Genomic DNA, 17900 nt, shown 5'->3' on the forward strand with positions numbered 1-17900 from the left:
GAACACCACTGCTGTTCCTAAATTACTTCTGAAGATTGGCTTTTGTATTGTAATGGAATTGTTATGCAAATATGACTTACTACAAAAAATTAGAGCTGTTATACTACCCTTATGGCTTTATGCTAATTTATAAGGAGTTTACTATGACCCCATGAGTCATAGAAGATTCTGCCCACTGGTGCCCCACAGTCTGTCCAGGGATGGAGATTTGTTCTTATCTGTTTCAGTAAAACAAACAAACAAAGCACACACAAAAAACAGAAACAAAAACTTGGTTTGTTCTTTCTGCCTGTTCTTACAGAAGACGACATCAACTGAAAACATGAGCTTAAAAACCTCCAAACTCTAAGATGCTTAATATATAAAAGAAAATCCTGGTATTCAGCAAAGTCTGAACTGTTCTTTAAATCTACTATTACTCAATATGATGAAGTATTTTATCAAGATCTATATAAGCAGAACCTGATGGATCTTGTCAGACTGAATTATTAAAATTTTAGCAGAAGGGAAAAAAGAAAGCTGATGGATATTTCCACCTTTTCTGGTTGTGATGAAAACCAGTATGTTTTATGTATTTAAAATTAACGTTACAAGAAAATCAGTTCATCTGTACAGACTTGTTTCTTGGTATCCATTTAAAATGACGGTTTAGTGTTGAATTATATCTATTTTGGTGTGACTACTATGCAATCTTATTCTGTTTATCTGTGTAAAATATTTTTATAACTTGTCAAAAATCATATTTTCCTTTTTCTGTTTCATTTATCAGCACAAATAGCAGATAAGCCAAACTAAAAATAAAATCTGTGTCCACTGGTTGGATGTTAGAAAATTGTACATTCTTTTCACAGGAAAAAATCACGTATATATAGTTGTAGATTTGCAGTTTAGGTGTTATCCATGCATAAAAAAAAAATTTCCTTGCACAAAAAGATGGAATCTCCAGAGGTGTTTAGCTCAAGACAAAATATCCTTTGAGAAAGTATAATCCAACATATGTCAACATCAAATAAGATGATCCAGCTGTCAGTTTTGTGATGATGGGAACATTGGAAACCAATCAAAGATCGGAGCAGTGTTACAATTATATTTTTTGTCAATGGATACATCATCATGTTTGAAACATTATACTAAGCTCTTTAAGTTTCTTGTAGAACAGCAACATATGTATGTAATCACTTTTGTCTGTACTAACATGAAACAAAAATACCTTTAAACTCCTATTCATCCAGAGAGAGAAAGTCAATAAAAAGTTTTCGTTTTGTCAGAAGCAGGAGTGGAAACAAAAGGTCCTAATGAAATTATCTGTTTACAAAATGCTAAGCGAGGGTTCTCTTGGAAAACTGCCTTAAATCCAATTCTGTTTTTTAATGTGGCTTGGAAAGCTGTCACTGAAGCTCTTCTGCCTTGTCTTTGCAAATGCAGTGACATGACTTTTCAAAAAACCCCAAAGAAACTAAACCAGAATTAAAAACTGTTTAACTCCCCCATCCCCCTTCCCTCCAACTTTGCTTTGGCTCTCTAAATAGCCCAGGAGAGATAAATCAAAGCCTGAACTGTAACCTTACACTTATATACTTGTTAAGTGACTTTTTTACGGTCTGTTATTGGTGGAAATTGGATTGCTTTTAAACTAATGTTGTCTGGCGGGCAAAAGTGAGTGAAATCGCAAAGCCTGGAGGAACACTAATTACTTGTTTTAATTAGCAGCAACTTTCACTAGAGTATAATCTCCCCACAGGCCACTTTTCGGTAGGTGAGGAAAATTAAAGAAAAAAAAAGGTACATAGAAACAAACCAATAATCTCTTATTTATTCCTGAATGAGAGCTGTGCTCTTATTCCAATGTAGGCGTAGGCTTTAGAGGGAGCTGCTCACTCCAGGGGGAGTGGGGCCTGCAGCACTGGCTGCTTCACTTGGAGACCTTTGGCAATCAGCTGCACAAAGCAGGCCCTTATTTTATGCTGCTACATCATAAAAGTGCTCCTTTTGTTACATTTCCTCCCTTTAAACGGCCTTAATCCTCTTCCTTTCAGTCCAGCCTCTGGTGAATTCCTCAGGGACATCTCACTTGTCACAAGAACTGCAGTAGCCCTCTTGGCAAATCTTTCAGCCTTTTTTGACTTCTTGGTTTTTATTTCCACATTAAATCTCACTTTTCATTCCCCTCAACATAGAGGAACCCACTTAATGATAGAAATTCCTCCACTCTCCCCTATGTCACCACATTGTTGCTGAGAGGCAACTTGTCAGTCTGGAAATCAAACATGGTTTTCAGCAGGTGGACACTGCTGAAAGTCATGGGCTGAGAAATGGGGAGGCACAGGGAACTTGGCTTCCCGCAGAAAATTAAGTCATCCATGAAACCTTTTCATTTACAGGGAACTGGATTTACAGCTGGTTTTAATGTCCGAAAGAGCTTGAATACAGGTGTTTCTCGTGGAGGGTACATGGGTTTATGTGGCTGGATGATCAACCGAGATGATTTTTACTTTTATTAATGACAAGTGACATAAATTTCAAGGCAGAAGAAAAGAATGAGTACCTCTGTTTTGATTATTGGCTAAAAAAGGGCTAGGAAAAATACTAACATCTTAGTTTAGCACTGTTTGGAGTCGTAAGAGCATGGTAAAGCTCATTAAAAATTGTAAATATATGTTGAATTATAGAAGATATACCCATATATAACCTGGATTAATATTAGATATAGGGATCCCTTTAATCTCATAAATTAGGAAACAAAAATTTGTCTTTTAAGAACAAAAAAGAGAATGTTCTCATAATTTGTGTTACTTTACATTGAGCTGACTAAGTTTCTTGAAACAACATGACTTCAGCATTTTACTAAAATTTCAGGTCTTACTAAACTCTAGAGCTATGCCAACTTTTGTCCCTTGTCTGGAGAGGACACACTGAATTGAATTTTTCGTCTATCATCTATTTTCGTCTCTTAAGTGAAGACACAACATGCAACAAAAGGAGAAATATTTCTTAATTAAATGTAAATATTTACATGCTAACCCTTTTTAGCTGGAATTTGAAAAGGACAACACAGAAACATGTTCTCTAATGATACATACTTTTGTGTTTATGTATACACATACATGTACACATACATGTATACTTTTGAGACAATGTAGAAATCAGTCTATAATATCAAAGTTGTTGAGACGAATAATGACGTCTCTATCACTGGAGTAGAGAGCACAGGAAGAATATGCTTCCAGAAATACAGGTTACAGATGCTGGAGTGACAGCTGCCACCTCCTGATCAAAGTATTCATCTTTTGGTCTTAATTAATCTGATGCAATGATATAGGGGAAAAAAAAAAAAGCAGCATTTTTAACTACTGCTTTTCATTTGTCTTATATTCTACCTCGCAAAGTTGCAAAGCTGGTATTATAACATCTTTATGTGAAAAGTGTTTTACAGCTTTATCCTTTTGTTACATTCTGTCACGTATAGGCAGGATTGCCACATTTTGTAATATACTCCAAAACACACTTTGTGGTGCATTTCAGGCATGAAAGCAAATAACTGCTTTTGTAAAAAAAAGCCAAAACAAAACAAACAAAACCCCCATGTCCAGAAGCAAAAACCCGCACAAGCTAGGGAGGAAATAAAAATCACAAGAGCAAAAAACTGAAAGCACCAAGAAAAGCTCTGGACATTATCACACAATGGATTCTCATTTGTGCCATTTTTGCCTAAGAAGGAAGTGTCATTCCTTAATAAATAACATTTTTACCATCTGGGGAAAAAAAAGGAAGGATACAAGTTGAAAAATATTCAGTGAGCACATTAAAGCAGCATTCTTGTCATTGTGAATACACATGACCAACCTGCGTCCTCAGTGAGAGGTGAGAGACAGTTTTGGGTAATAAGGCAAGGAGAATTACAAAATGTAATTAATAATAACAGTAATCATAATCATCATCACCATGATCATCACAACAGCAACAATAATAACAACAATAATGATAACAATAATAACAACAGCTATTACTACTATTACTACAATAACAACAACAACAGCAACATTAATAATCTGGTTTCTTTGCCCGCACTCCTCAGGATGATTTTTTGGCTGGATTTGGCAGTGTTTTTTACCACGGTAGACATTTGCTGGATTTCATTTTCTCTTTCTCTGCCTCCCTGAGCTGGCTCCAGCGAGCTGGTTGTCTGGAAGACAGAAACTGAAGGAAGGAGAGATTTGAAAGAAAAAAGTAAACATTACCAACAAAGACTGTAATTGAAAGGGGCTTCATGAACAAGGGGTGTTGTCGGAAAGCAAAATAGGCGAGGGTGGGGCTGCCTGGGGCTCTTTGTCTGCATGCACACTGGAGCTGCCTGTTGTGCTGCATTGTACTAGGCAGGAATTTACCATCTCACAAGCAGGCTAATAGCTACCTCTACAAACAAATCGAACTATAAAGCTTAAATATTTATAGCTATTTATGACTCCATTTTAACTATTAGCGGCCACCTCTACCTTCAAGACCTAGGGGTTTTAATTTTTTTTAATTTTTTTTTTTCTTTTAATTGATGGGTTGTACTAATTGCTTGTTAGGCTACTGAGCACCACTCCTGTAGCTGTTCTGTGCATGTTCTGCCACCCAGAAGTGACTGAGGGAAAATAACACTACTACAGTTACTTGTCATATTTACAACGCAGCAATAATTTAGAACCTAAATTAGAACAGTTTCAGATTCCCTACCTGGATGGTTAGAAATATTTTAATTTTTTTTTTTTTTTTCATTTAGGTTTCCTGCAAAGCTTTTTTTTTTTTTTTTTTTCACAAATTTGGTGTCACTTGACATGCATAGACCAGAAACAGGGAAAATACAAAGGGAAAAGAGAAGAAGAGACATGAAGCTTTAGAGAGTAGATAGTTACTGCTAGTTAGTTGCTTGGATATATTTGAAGCAGTTTGTGCAAAGAAATACATATTGTGTAACCATTGCAAATGTTAAGTCTTGGAAATAATATCAGGAATAGCTTTCATTAGATCACTTTTAATCTAATCTATATACTTATGGGATCTAAACAGAGATTTCAATACAGCATACACGCCTACAAATTTTCCTTGATTGCATAAGCTTAAGTCACTTCTTAATATTTTGAAGCTATAGCATGTGCATCAATAAAAGAAAAAAAGTAAACCAATGAAAACTTAGTGTAATAGTTAAAGCAAATCACATACTAAAAATCCCTTGGAAAATCTTGATTACATTTTTAAATGTCACAATGTTTTCTTTTGCCAAGGAGTTTCCTGACTGTCTTACTATGGTGAAGTGTTTTTGTTAATACATGTTCTCTTTTACCATAATAACCTCATAACTCTGGGGGAAGTCTCACCACTCAAAATTGTACCTTAAGAAAATAAGAGATTGGTTAAAAAGATGTGGGGAAGTTTTCACTTCGTGGAAGGCTTTGCTTTTAGACATTTCTTTTTTGTTTGTATCTTTTTTAAGGATTGAAAGATCCCAAGTGTCATACGTCAATAAATCTTCTCTCTCCTCTCCGTACAGCAGCTATACTTCAAGAAAGGTCGTGATAACTACCCTGCAAGATCAGCATACAGCTCTGTAGTTGTAAGCAAAATTGCTCAGTGTGGAGCACACAGAGATGTGGATTTGCTGCAAAAGTACTAAGTTAAACACTTTCTTTTCTGGGATGCAGTGTACTCACATGGTTATATGTTTGAAGGGTCAGTCTCTGAAGCATCCTACAAATTGGTAAGTGCTGGTATGTATGAAATGGCATTTTTAATATGAGAGAAGAAACTGCTTTGTCTCATAAGTTTAATAGAAAAGTGCTAATGATCACTTTCTGTACTTCTACATAAGCATTTTACATCTACATCAAGTAATGTCTTTATTCCACCTAAGAGTTGTCAGGAAAATAAAATGATCACTTGTTCTGCATTCCACAGTGATGTATTTAAATATTTCTTGCTTAGTACTTACCAATGTTGGAAACATTCAGAACAGTTCTTAATTTTAACTTTCTGTTGACCTTTTCCCTTTTCCACCATTCTCAAATTACTAAGTAGGAACTGCAGGAAACATAGCAGCCAATAAATGGTAACCAAAAGAAGACAGTACATACACACTTGCCAGTTAGTAAGCATTGACTAAGGCTATATGACATATTTGTGTAAAAACACGTGACTTTACTAGTTTGAAGATTTGTATCAAGCAATATTCAATTCTAAATGGAGGAGTAACACAAAAGAAGGGTTTACCAAAAATTTGCTTCCTAAAATGTGTTCGTATTATGCCAAATTGGACGTCCTTCTAAAAAGTTATGTAAAACTATAGGCAGAAGAATTTATTGTGTGACAGTTATAGTTTCCACTATGTCTGAAATCAGAGAACATACTGATAATGCTCCATCATGTACTTAAAATCTAAAAAGGCCTATTATCTTTTTAATAGTGTCTGAAGTATCACTTATTACCTTCTATATGAATTTCAGAATTTTCCTGAGTATTTCTTATATTTCCTCAAATAATAATAATAAAATAATCATCCTCTACATGAAGATTTTTAACATCTGTGATGTCCTTCTCTTAGCTGCCCAAGTTCCTTTCTTGTTACTATCAGGACCTGGAAAATCCAGAGACTAGGAATAGCTAAACTATTTGAGAGAGAGCTGGATTCAATATTTATCAATCATTGGGACAGGCTTTAATTATAAAAGTGTTTAAATAAAGTTAGTTGCTGATCAAATATGTCGTAATGACTGATAGGAATTGTAGTCCACTCACTCACAGACAGCTATTGGGGTCATCAGGACTCTGGAGGCTACTACCTTGCAAGAGCATAAAATAGAATTCAGCTTGTGAAAGGTAATATCCTTCAGGTTTTCATCTCTCTAATTTGAAGCCTTTGGGAATTAAAAATTGCATATTTCATTTATGGTGGATCGCCTCACAATTCTCTCATGACCTTCAGGAAGTATAAGCATCCTACGTATTTGACTTTTTATTCTGGAAGGGAAAACAAGAAGATGTAACTAACTGCAAGGTTCACAAGCTGGTAGCTGGCAGATCTTTATACAAAATTTGGAAACATTGAGGGTGCCAAGAACCACAGATTCTACCCTTCACACTCTAAGCACTGAGAAAACCCTCATCACCATGAGAAAATTCTTATCACTGTGAACAAGCATGAAGCACACATAAAGTACATATTTTTGGGAACATGAGGTCCTGAGCTTGGAGGAGGAAGAAACCTTTTCTGTTGCAAGTAGTTATTCTGTAACTTTGCAAAGAGAAGACAAATTGTCCCATTAGCAGTGGAACAAATTGGACATGGTTTCTTGAGGAGTTTGATAGGGTTTTTAACAGCAGTAATTACCACTGCACCCCTCCTATTCCCATACTGAGATGATGACTTTAGGAACTAATTCTCACCTACCACCTACCCCTTTGGCAACAAGAACATCTTGGTAGGTTTTGTGCTATGGAAGCGCTGATCCTGCACTGAGAGTCTGAGATCTCTGCTTACTAATAGTCTTGTACTACAGGAATAAGTTGGGTCTGTCTTCTGCATCCACTAATTTTCAGGAAACTTACAAGAAGTGAGTTATTTTTTAATCTTTTGTCTGAAATTTCTCTGAAACCTGTTGAAACCATACAGCTGGTCAAAAATCACTAAAGGGGAGCTACCAGGCACACAGATGGATGACACAGCCTTATTTTCTTGGAAACCAGGCTGTGTCTTCAAATTCCAGCTTCTGTTGCTGTAGCTATTTTCTCGCATAAAACACATCAGTTAGTGACCTTCACAAAGTTCAATTGACTTGGATAAGACATAGTAAAACATGTTCTTCAGTGTCTAGCAAGAAAATGAATTCTCTCATTCTGAATGATTACATGTTGAATGATGCTTTAAGCATATCTGCAGAACATAGCTTCTTCCTACTAAATATAGCAGAGGTTTTTTTGACTTAACTAGCTATCTTGGAAAAAGAGGCTTGTCTTTTACCTTTTGCTCACCCACCTCCTTCACTTATAAGCAATATTAAACCCATTTGCCTGCCTGTCAGCTTGTCACACACAAGTTTACATCTATACTCATGCACTTATCTGAATCTACAGCCCTTATACACTAAATGCTTTCATAGAGCTGATTTGTAAAAAAAGACCACTCTGCTTTCATCAAGATTAATATTTGTCATAAAGCTTATGAGAGATCAGCCAACTACTTAGCCAGTTCTCTTGAAGGAATAGACAGGTCTTTCTTTTTCTGTAAAACAATTCCCATGCAGATCTGAGCACAGTGAACTACATATGCATATTGAAGAGAATTTTTTTTTAATAAGACTTTGAGCTAAAGGATTTTTGTGGCCGAGGTTGCTCCTAACAGTTCCCTCCTTCTCCTCCTCTTTAAAATGTTAAATGTTCTGTATTGGCTGTCATAATGCATCCTACTTAGGTAAAGTTTCTTAGGTCTGGTGGTTTCATGTGAATGAAAATATTACTGATTTCAACTGAAAATACTGTGTTGTCAGGAAAAGCCCATTTCATGATTATATGAAGCCTTCATTTCCAGTATATTTGAAAAAAATAACAGAGTATAAAATACCATGCAGATGAAAAAGAAATTCTTCCTATTTTAACTGACCAGCAAAAAAATTAGTCTACCTCTAGTAATTCTGGAAAGTTACTACTCTTTGTGTATACAGTGGACTGTTCTACAGATATATCTTACTGCTGGAAGGAACCCCACTGAACCCTCTGAGCAGTGGGAAGAAAATTTGCCTCAGGGGCTTCTATGAGCTCTAGTTAAGAAGTGAGTGATAGAAAGGATGAGTCCATTTTAAGAGTGAACTTGAAAATTTTCTTCAGAGTTGTAACATTCATATGCCAGAGTAAATATCACAAAGCGTCTTTTGCTTCTGAAACTTAACTGCTGTCATAATGACCATCTGTTGGCTGTAGGTTCCTAACATTCCCTGACCTATGACATTTATGACAAATTACGCACCAAAGTGCTAGAGACATCTTGTTAAAATGAAGCCTGAGGCCCACAAGTTCTAACCCCTTTTGTCTTTAAAAGCATGGGTTAAATGGGAACAAGAAGTAGTTTAGACAGAAAACAGACATGTCCATGGCTAAAAGGAAATGAAATCCTAATCCCCTAACCCTTTGACTTTTGCAGTTTGCTGCACAGCAGTGTGCTTTCAACCATTAAACTACCTTAACCTTCTGAAGAGCCAAATCAGTTCAAATTGAGTGAAAATTTGCACATTACCACACAATCTTTGATTGATCCTGTTTGAAAATTTTATGGAAGACAACCATTTAATGCAATGATTTGAACCAACAAAATATGTTTCACAGTCACTTCCAGTACACATAATATTTGGTGTCATATAAAAGCAATGTGAAGGAACACTTTTCAAAGTCCAGCTGTAAAACCCAGTGGTGTCAGTTAGATCTAGACAGATCTCTACAGTTTCTTTAGGGCTAGCTAATATGTACAGGAATTAAAAAAATATGCTTATTCTTTTTAACTCTTTCTTTGATGCATTCACCAGCTTATCCTGTTGTATTGCTTCTAGATTTTTAGCTTAAAAGCTGCAGAAACTCAATTCTTGCTTCAGAATGTTAAGTTTCATATATATATATATATAAATAAATATATAAAATTGAATTATGGACCTTACTTAGAAGAAATATAACCTACATTAAAGTTAAAAGGGAAGATTGCAATATTTTATCTAAGCAGTGCAAAACCTCTCGAGTTCTAGCAAATGATACAAAATAAATATCATAAATCAAATAAAAAACCCCTATATGCTCACATTATATTTGTAGCACTTTGCATTGGAATGTCAAAATAGTAAAACAGCACATATGGATGCTTTGAAACAAACACCTGTTGAAGTTTCAAAATAAAATTAATATTTATATTTTTTTTCTCTTATCTAGAATCTCAATTGAAATAGCATAAGCCATCACATTGGAAAAAAAAGCGTCACAAAAGAATTCCTATTGTAAGTTTCTGATTAACACATGAAAAAATATTATGTGGGGCTAGGATATACAGGATTAGATATCTAAAATCTCCATAAATGCTTTCAAAAACTCTTTTCTACTATATACCATGACCTTTATATTAGATAATGACCTGTGACAACAAAGTAGGCATTACATGATAACATTATATGACTACAGGATGGTGTTTGGTCAAATCACTGTAACACTTCAGTATCTAAGCAGTGAGCGCATACACCACCAGCTTCACGAGCAGAAACCTCCAGTCACCTAATTTTGCTGCATAAAGTCTGCTAAACCTGCATCCCTACAGGCTTCTGTTACCTGGGTTTTTTTCCTTTTGCATCTTCAAAAAGGTGGTTTTGTAGCTCTGTGATGTTTCAGTCATTTTCCAGGCTGCAGCGATTGACTTTGTCTTAGACTATATCTAGCCATTGACTTCTTTCAAAAAGTTGTGCCATCCTGAAATGAATGAAAACTGCCAAAATGTGTATTGGCAGGAAGGACAGTTTATTTTGACTTGCTTGCCTGCTGGAGGATGAACTGGGATTATCAGCTAAGCTGGTAAGGAAAGAAAGAAAAAGATCATACAAGGAAAAGTTGCATGTAAAACAAGAAATCAAAAGAACATGATGGATACATCAGACTCATAATTCAGGCAAGAGTTTAAGCAAGTGTGAAAATCACTCTTTCTGCATTTTCAGATTAAAGGCTTTGTTTAAACTGGTTATGGTTTTAATTTATTTCTGTTAGAAAAATATCAGATGTGATCTTCATCTCCATAAAGGCGATGTAACCTTAATTTTCTGCCACATTGATTTACACGGAAGGAAATTCAGGGACATAGAACTTAAATAATGCCTGGGAAATTGTTACCTATAGAGGTAAAATGCATCCAGAGTATTTTTATCTAACTTTGAAAATGCAGAGGAGACAGTAAATTATTTTCTTGTCTAACAAGGGTCCATAAGATTTTCTTCAAATTTTCATTCCACAACAGTGTAAGGAAGAGTTTGATTGATTCTTTCTCCAAGGAAGAAAAGGGCAAGAAAGGCAAAAGAAATAGGGGCTGAAACCAGGATAACAGACAGCTCTCTGAGCTCAGGGAACATAGTGAAAAGAAAATTTGGGTTTTACTCTTGTACTACCAGTTTTCACTTTCCAGTGATCACTTCTTTGCTGAAACAATTGTGTTGTGGCAGTCAGAATACTTGAAAAGCACAAGCACAAAACAACAAGCACACAGCACAACAAGTAAACAACACAAGCACAAGGAGATGGTGATAAAGCTTAATTCCATAATTATTAATTTCTGAAAATAGAATGGCCACAACTGCTGAGAGTTAGGCCCAGACCCACTTTGAATCACTGAGGCATGAATTTCAAGCTTGTCTTTCATGTTGTCCAATGAATGTAGAGAACACCGGCCAATAATCCTGATTTTGATCATAAAATGTTCATGGAGGCTGGGAAAATTTTTATATTCAACTTTCTGTGTTTTTCCTTTCTCCTCCCCACTATTCCTCAGATGTTTCATTTTGATGATCTGTATTTTTTTAAATCACCCATAAACCATAAAAATCCCAGTCTAAGCTTATTATTGAATGGAAATAAATTAACATGTCTGAGCAATTCTAGGGTGGAGAGACTTCAAGCTCATTTAATTTAACTCTCAGATTCATTACAGGCTTCTCACATTCTTAGGCAGAAAAACAAATCAGTACTGCACACTTAACAGATGAAATGCCTCAGTAACTTCGTCACTGACAAAGTACATTTCATTTGACCTCAGATACTGAGCATGAAAAGCCATGGAATGACACCAGAAAGAGTATATCCACACTCTTGACAGGGCAAGCACAAGAAATGAATAAGAAATGGACAGAGAGAACTTCTTCTACACCCACACTAGAGCCGATGCCTGTGCTATTCTGTCATCTAGTCTTTTGAATCACCAAGAGCCCATTATATCTAGCTTACCACAAACACTCCTAAAAATTTCTGTGTGTGTGTACATAACACTTCTTTGATCTTCCAAGTAGTTTCTTTATATAGACTAGGAGTTCCTCTTCTCTTTTGCTCAAGAGATATCAAAATATGAATTTTAGTATCTTTACTTTCTGCGTCCTCTGAAAGGCTTATCCAAGAGGTTTGATGTTGTCAAAATTTTGTGGAACAGACCTCAAAAAACTTTGTCATTTTGTAAAACACCTCCAACTGACTACCCTAAATCAGAATTTAAAGGCACTGAAAAATATGGGACGTTGATTATGTTTAGAAATTGCTTTCTTTATGCATCTACCACATCTATACATTTACTGTGGTGTTCTAAATTATTTTGTCATGAAATGTTTGGAAGTAGAGAAGACATACTACTTTTTTTCTTTGCATGTTTTAAAGACATCTATACCAATAATGAACATATAAACTTAAAGGTATGCAAGCCATGGAGGAAAAATAAAACAGTTTTCTATGTGAGAAATGGTCCTCTAACTATTGTGATTACAGCATTAATTATGAGTTATGCATACCAGTTCAAACTGCAACAATTAAGACATTAAAGCCATTACAAATACATACCAGAGAAAACTACTGGTAGTAAGGATCAGGATTTTATATATATTCCTGTCTCTAAAACCACAATAATTAAAACAAATTAATATTAGTAAGGAGACTTATTAATAGATTTACATTTTCTAAACAAGTTAAAGAGCTTCCTCTCCAGAAGTCAAAGAAATTTGTTTGGATGCCTGACCAAGAGTTGGATTTCAGTTTTGCAAACACTACTCCATACTTTATTACAAATGATCTTTGTAAAACAAATCTCATTAAGCTGTCATGGCCCTTCCCTCACCATGTTTTTTTGTAATCTACTAAATACACCAAAGCAACCCTGCTGCTACCTACAAATAGTAGCAATAAAGACGCTACATGCTGTGTGTAGAGGTAACAGATTACAAAAATTCTTCCATACAGGTTTGAAGCTCTTTAATAAGACTTATATGAGCAGGTTAGCTCTTCCTGCACCCACTATGATCCTTGACCTCAAAAGACATTCAATACAACCAAAGGCAGGACATGTTACAACAACTGCCTTGGGCTTGTCCCATGTGGAAGATAACAGCGTTATTTTTCAGATCTGTGGGTCAGATACCGCTGCAGAAGAGCACTGAGGTCATAAAGCATGTTACAGTTTTCCCCCATCCCTCATTTGAGCTCATCTGTCCTAAGGGCTTCTTCTGAAATCTTGGCAGCTCCAGCCATGGTCTGTTTGTCTCAGAATCCTCTGCCAAGAGAGGTGCTTTGGTAAAGCACTGCTTTTGCAAAATGTTTTGCACAAAGAATTAATGTTCTTGCTATGGTGGAATTTTCTCCTCAAAATCTCTAACTGGTTTTGCACACACTACTGATTTAGCTGGAAAGCAGTAAGAAGGACACAAAGCTGACAGCTTAAGATGTGCAGTTTCTGATTTCTCTTAGAAAAAGTAGTTAAACCGGTCATTTCCAAAAAACAGTTTCCAGGAAAAAAAAGAAAAAAGCAAAAAACCCAAAAAAGCCTAAACAAAAAAACCCCAAACAACCCTCTAACCAAGCCAAGACATCACCATTACAACATTATTTATAACCTTAAAACTTTGTAACACAGAAATCCTGAAATAAAACCAGAGTGAATAGCTACCATGTTATTTCAATGGTCTCATGTTACTGGGTAATATTTTGTTAAAGCTAGAAAGAGATACTTAATGGAATTTGCAGTATCCATACTTAGACTTATGGCTTATCCAGGATATGACAGCATTGTTCACACTTAATGATAAAACCCTAAAGGAACTTCATGGGTTCCCTTCCCTTAATCTCCTTATCTTTGCATAAAGAAATAAAAGGACTTTTTGCACCCTCTCCCAGCAATGATGGTAAATTTACTGAAAATACTGTAGACACTACCTATGAATAACTGATGTCAACATATGCTTGAAAATCATATATCTATCCTGATATGGAGAGAACAAATACCCTGTAATTTTTGTATCAAAAATAAAAAACAGGCAGTGAACATAGAAAAAAGCTGAGTATCACAGAGATCTAAATTTATGCTCTAGTCAGATTGTGAAACCAGTCATTTCACAAAATGACTGAAAATAGTAGAGAAAAATTACATGAGATGTTACTTGCCAGTTATTTCGGGTTTTTACTGAAGTAACATTGGAAATTTTCTGCATGCATATAATTTTAAAACATATTTTATATTTATTTTAAAAGTTATCAAAATTAACTGTACTTTTCCCAGAAACAATGTTTACTTTTGCAGTTAAGACTAGCCTCATGCAGGCTATTATATTTTAGAATTTTTTTAGTGGTGCTCTATTTTACATATCTCTGAGATACAATTACATTTTACAAAATCCTGATCTCTATCCATTGAAAACTAGACAAAGGACTCTCAGAGCATGGGGAACAAGACAGGATAATTCCCAAAGTATTTTTGTAGTGTGAGTCCACCTCTCTCTAAAATGGCAAACAGGTTATTTTTGGTTCTGATTACAATCACGTGCTCTAAAGCATGTAATCTGTAGGAATGTGGTCAGGTGCATTGACTTCACAACTTTCCCACCTGAAGTGTAATTGGTTGTCTTTTATCAGTCTTTGTAATGTAAAATATGGGCTGTGAAGTCTTCCTTCATTGTTCACAGGAAACTGGCATATATAGTGTCAGACTTCTGGGGAGCAATTCCAGGTGATAGTTACCTGGCCGAGGACTGGTTTGGATAGAGAAACCTAGTGCTCTGGAGGAATTTGCAGAGACTTTAGGTCTGAAAACCAGCTTATGCTAGTTTTAATTCCTGCTGAGAAAAGCTGTGGTCTAAAGGAGATACATAGGTACAACAGGGATGGAGGGAGAAGTGTTGAACACCACAGGCAGCCACACATTATAGACAGCTGATGGTCATTAACAAAAAAGAACTTACCTCAGTGTGCCACAGAGCCTTCCAACTCCCTTGGTAGACAAATATCCAGGTCCCATCACAGGGGTATGATCTCCCATCTGTGATACAGGTCTGTATTTAATACTATAATATGTGTGTTACACTGGCTTGATCTGAGGAAGATGCATTTTTTTTCATTATAACTAAGGTTATAAAAGATTTCTGAGGTCATGTCTGTGTTAAATTCAGATCCCTTTATGTCTTCAGCACAGGGAGGAGAGAAATTAGCTGAGTACTATGCCTTTGTATCTCAGATACAAAACTAGGATGCAAAATATTGAGATATGATTGCTGATCCAGGGAAAGAAAGAAACAGTAGCCCTTCTGTGTCTCTAAGTGATTGAATGAAACGAACAGAAAAGAAAAATCATAGAATCATAGAAAGTTAAGCATCATCTAATCCCAAACACCCCTGCCATTGGCAGGGACAGCTCCCAGTCAGCCTGTTTGCTCAACCTGGCCTTGAACACTTCCAGACTTGGGGCATCCACAATCTCCCTGGGAAACCTGTTGCAGTACCTCACCATCCTCTCAGTAAAGAATTTCTTCCTAATAGTCAACCTAAATTTCTCCCCTTTCAATTTGTACAAATTGCTCCTTGTCCTATCCCTACAGTTCCTGATGATGAGTCCCTCTCCAGCTTTCCTGTAGACCCCCCTCAGTTACTGGAAAGTTGCTATGAGGTTTCCATATAACCTTTCCTTCTCCAGGCTGAACAGCCCCAGCATTCTCAACCTGTCTTCATAGGGGAGATGCTCCGGTCCTCTTATCAACTTCTTGGCCCTCCTCTGGACTTGCTCCAACAGTTCCATGTTGGGACACCAGAACTGTACACAGCACTCCAGATGGGGCCCCACAAGAGCAGAGCAGAGGGGCAAAAGCACCTCCTTTGCCCTGCTGGCCACGCTCCTTTGAGTGCAGCCCAGAACACGTTTGGCTTGCTGGGCTGCAAGCGCACGCTGCCGGCTCACGTTGAGTTTTTCATCAACCATCACCACCAAGTCTTTCTCCTCAGGGCTGCTCTCAGTCACTTCTCTGCCCAACCTGCAGGTGTGTTTGGGATTGCCATGACCCAAGTGTAGGACCTTGCACTTTGCTTTGTTGAACTCCGTGAGGTTTGCACGGGCCCACGTCTCAAGTGTGTCAAGGTCCCTCTGGATGGCATCGCTTCCCTGCAGCATGTCAACTGCAACACACAGCTTGGTGTCACACCAGCAAACTTGCTGAGGGTGGTCTCAGTATCACTGTCCACTTTGCTGACAAAAATAAAACATGAAAAGTTTTTTCAGGGCTGTTAAAGCTTTACAGTGTACTAAGAACGGAAAAAATAATCTTCATGCAGTATATTTGCACATCCTTAGACCAATCCCTTAGAAAACAGTTTTAAAAAAAGAACAAAAACCTGAAATTATAAATCAAGCTTTCATATCCTGAAATGCCATACTGCCATGGAAAATATATCATAACTGGACAACTGTTTAGAAAGCATTCTTCATATATCTCCAAAGCTAAGAAAACATTAAAAAAAAAAAATTAAAGAAATATATCTAAGTACTTGTCAAATTTTCACAAAGGTGAGATGATCACTTTTTGAACTTGACAGAGACTGAATCCTACTCAACCAGAATGATAAAAGAGATCCTGAACAGCTTAGACACAAAAATATGTAACATTTGTTAATACACATCTCAGTGTCCACTGTGATAAGAAAAAGTAGACTGTATTAGCTGAGCACATCAGATACAAGAGTTGTGACCCTTTTGCATGTAAAGGGCTATGTTCATTTTCCAGGTAATAAGAGACAACTTTTCAGGCCTACTATAGTTCATCATCAGAATCAACAAAGTTTCATCATCAACTTCATATTTGGGAACTTATGAAATATTGTTGTGTCTGACACTCAAGTTCATTCATTAAAACACTCATCTGGTCAGCTAAAATCACCTAATGGATATTGCCTATGCAGCTTATGTCTACTGCATATTGATGAATTGTAGATCTATTGCATAATCTGTAGGCTGCAAAATTGCTGTTTAAAAAAGAATACAGAACTTGGAATTTTGTAAGTTATCACAGGCAACCATGTCACTTATCATTGATTTCACTTTACCTTGCAAAAAAACCCCCTGGAATTTTGACTTTACTCTTTTTTCATTGTCCTGATATTTTACAAAAATTCTTTCTACTAACAGGACAGAAACTAAAAAATCTGCATGCCTAAGTACAAGGTTCTATTATCAAGAACTAAAAGGTCTGTTCCTATAGCTCATGCAGATTAAATTAAAACAATACAACCCCCTTTTCTATTTCACAGTAATTAAAGTGTCCATTTGCTAAGAAATTTTACCACTTTCCTTAAAAGCTTTGGATTTCAACATGTAAATATCCGATTTGAAGACCAGTAGCCTCACAGTGGGATATGAAATCTGTGAGCCTGGATAATACCTTTAAAACATTCAGAAGTGACAACAAAATATCTTTTTTGGACATGCCAGAAGGAGTTAACTGTGATTAATTGCTTTTTACTCCAGCTCATTTCACAATTAAGATTTCTGTCAAGGAATAGTCAGTATAAAACAATATATCAAAGTATAAATATCACTAACAAAATGGCACAGGAAGATATTCTGTGACTACCTAGAACTGAAAGCATTTTATTGAAAAAGTCCTTATTTTGTTTGGCAGTCATCCATGACCTCCTACTGTTGACAAAACTAGCGGCAATTGCTATTTGAAGTGTACCAGAAGATGATCCTGCTCAGCAGAAGCTGCTGCTTTAGAGCATTTAGAGGATTTATCTCTAAATTAATATTTTCATCTAACACTCTCACTATAGACCTTACATAATCTTTAAATTATAGGAAAATGCTAGAAGGTTGTTCTGAGATTCAGCAGCTGAAGTAA

Source organism: Coloeus monedula, assembly GCF_965178545.1.
Source record: "Coloeus monedula genome assembly, chromosome: Z".
Taxonomy (NCBI): Eukaryota; Metazoa; Chordata; class Aves; order Passeriformes; family Corvidae; genus Coloeus; species Coloeus monedula.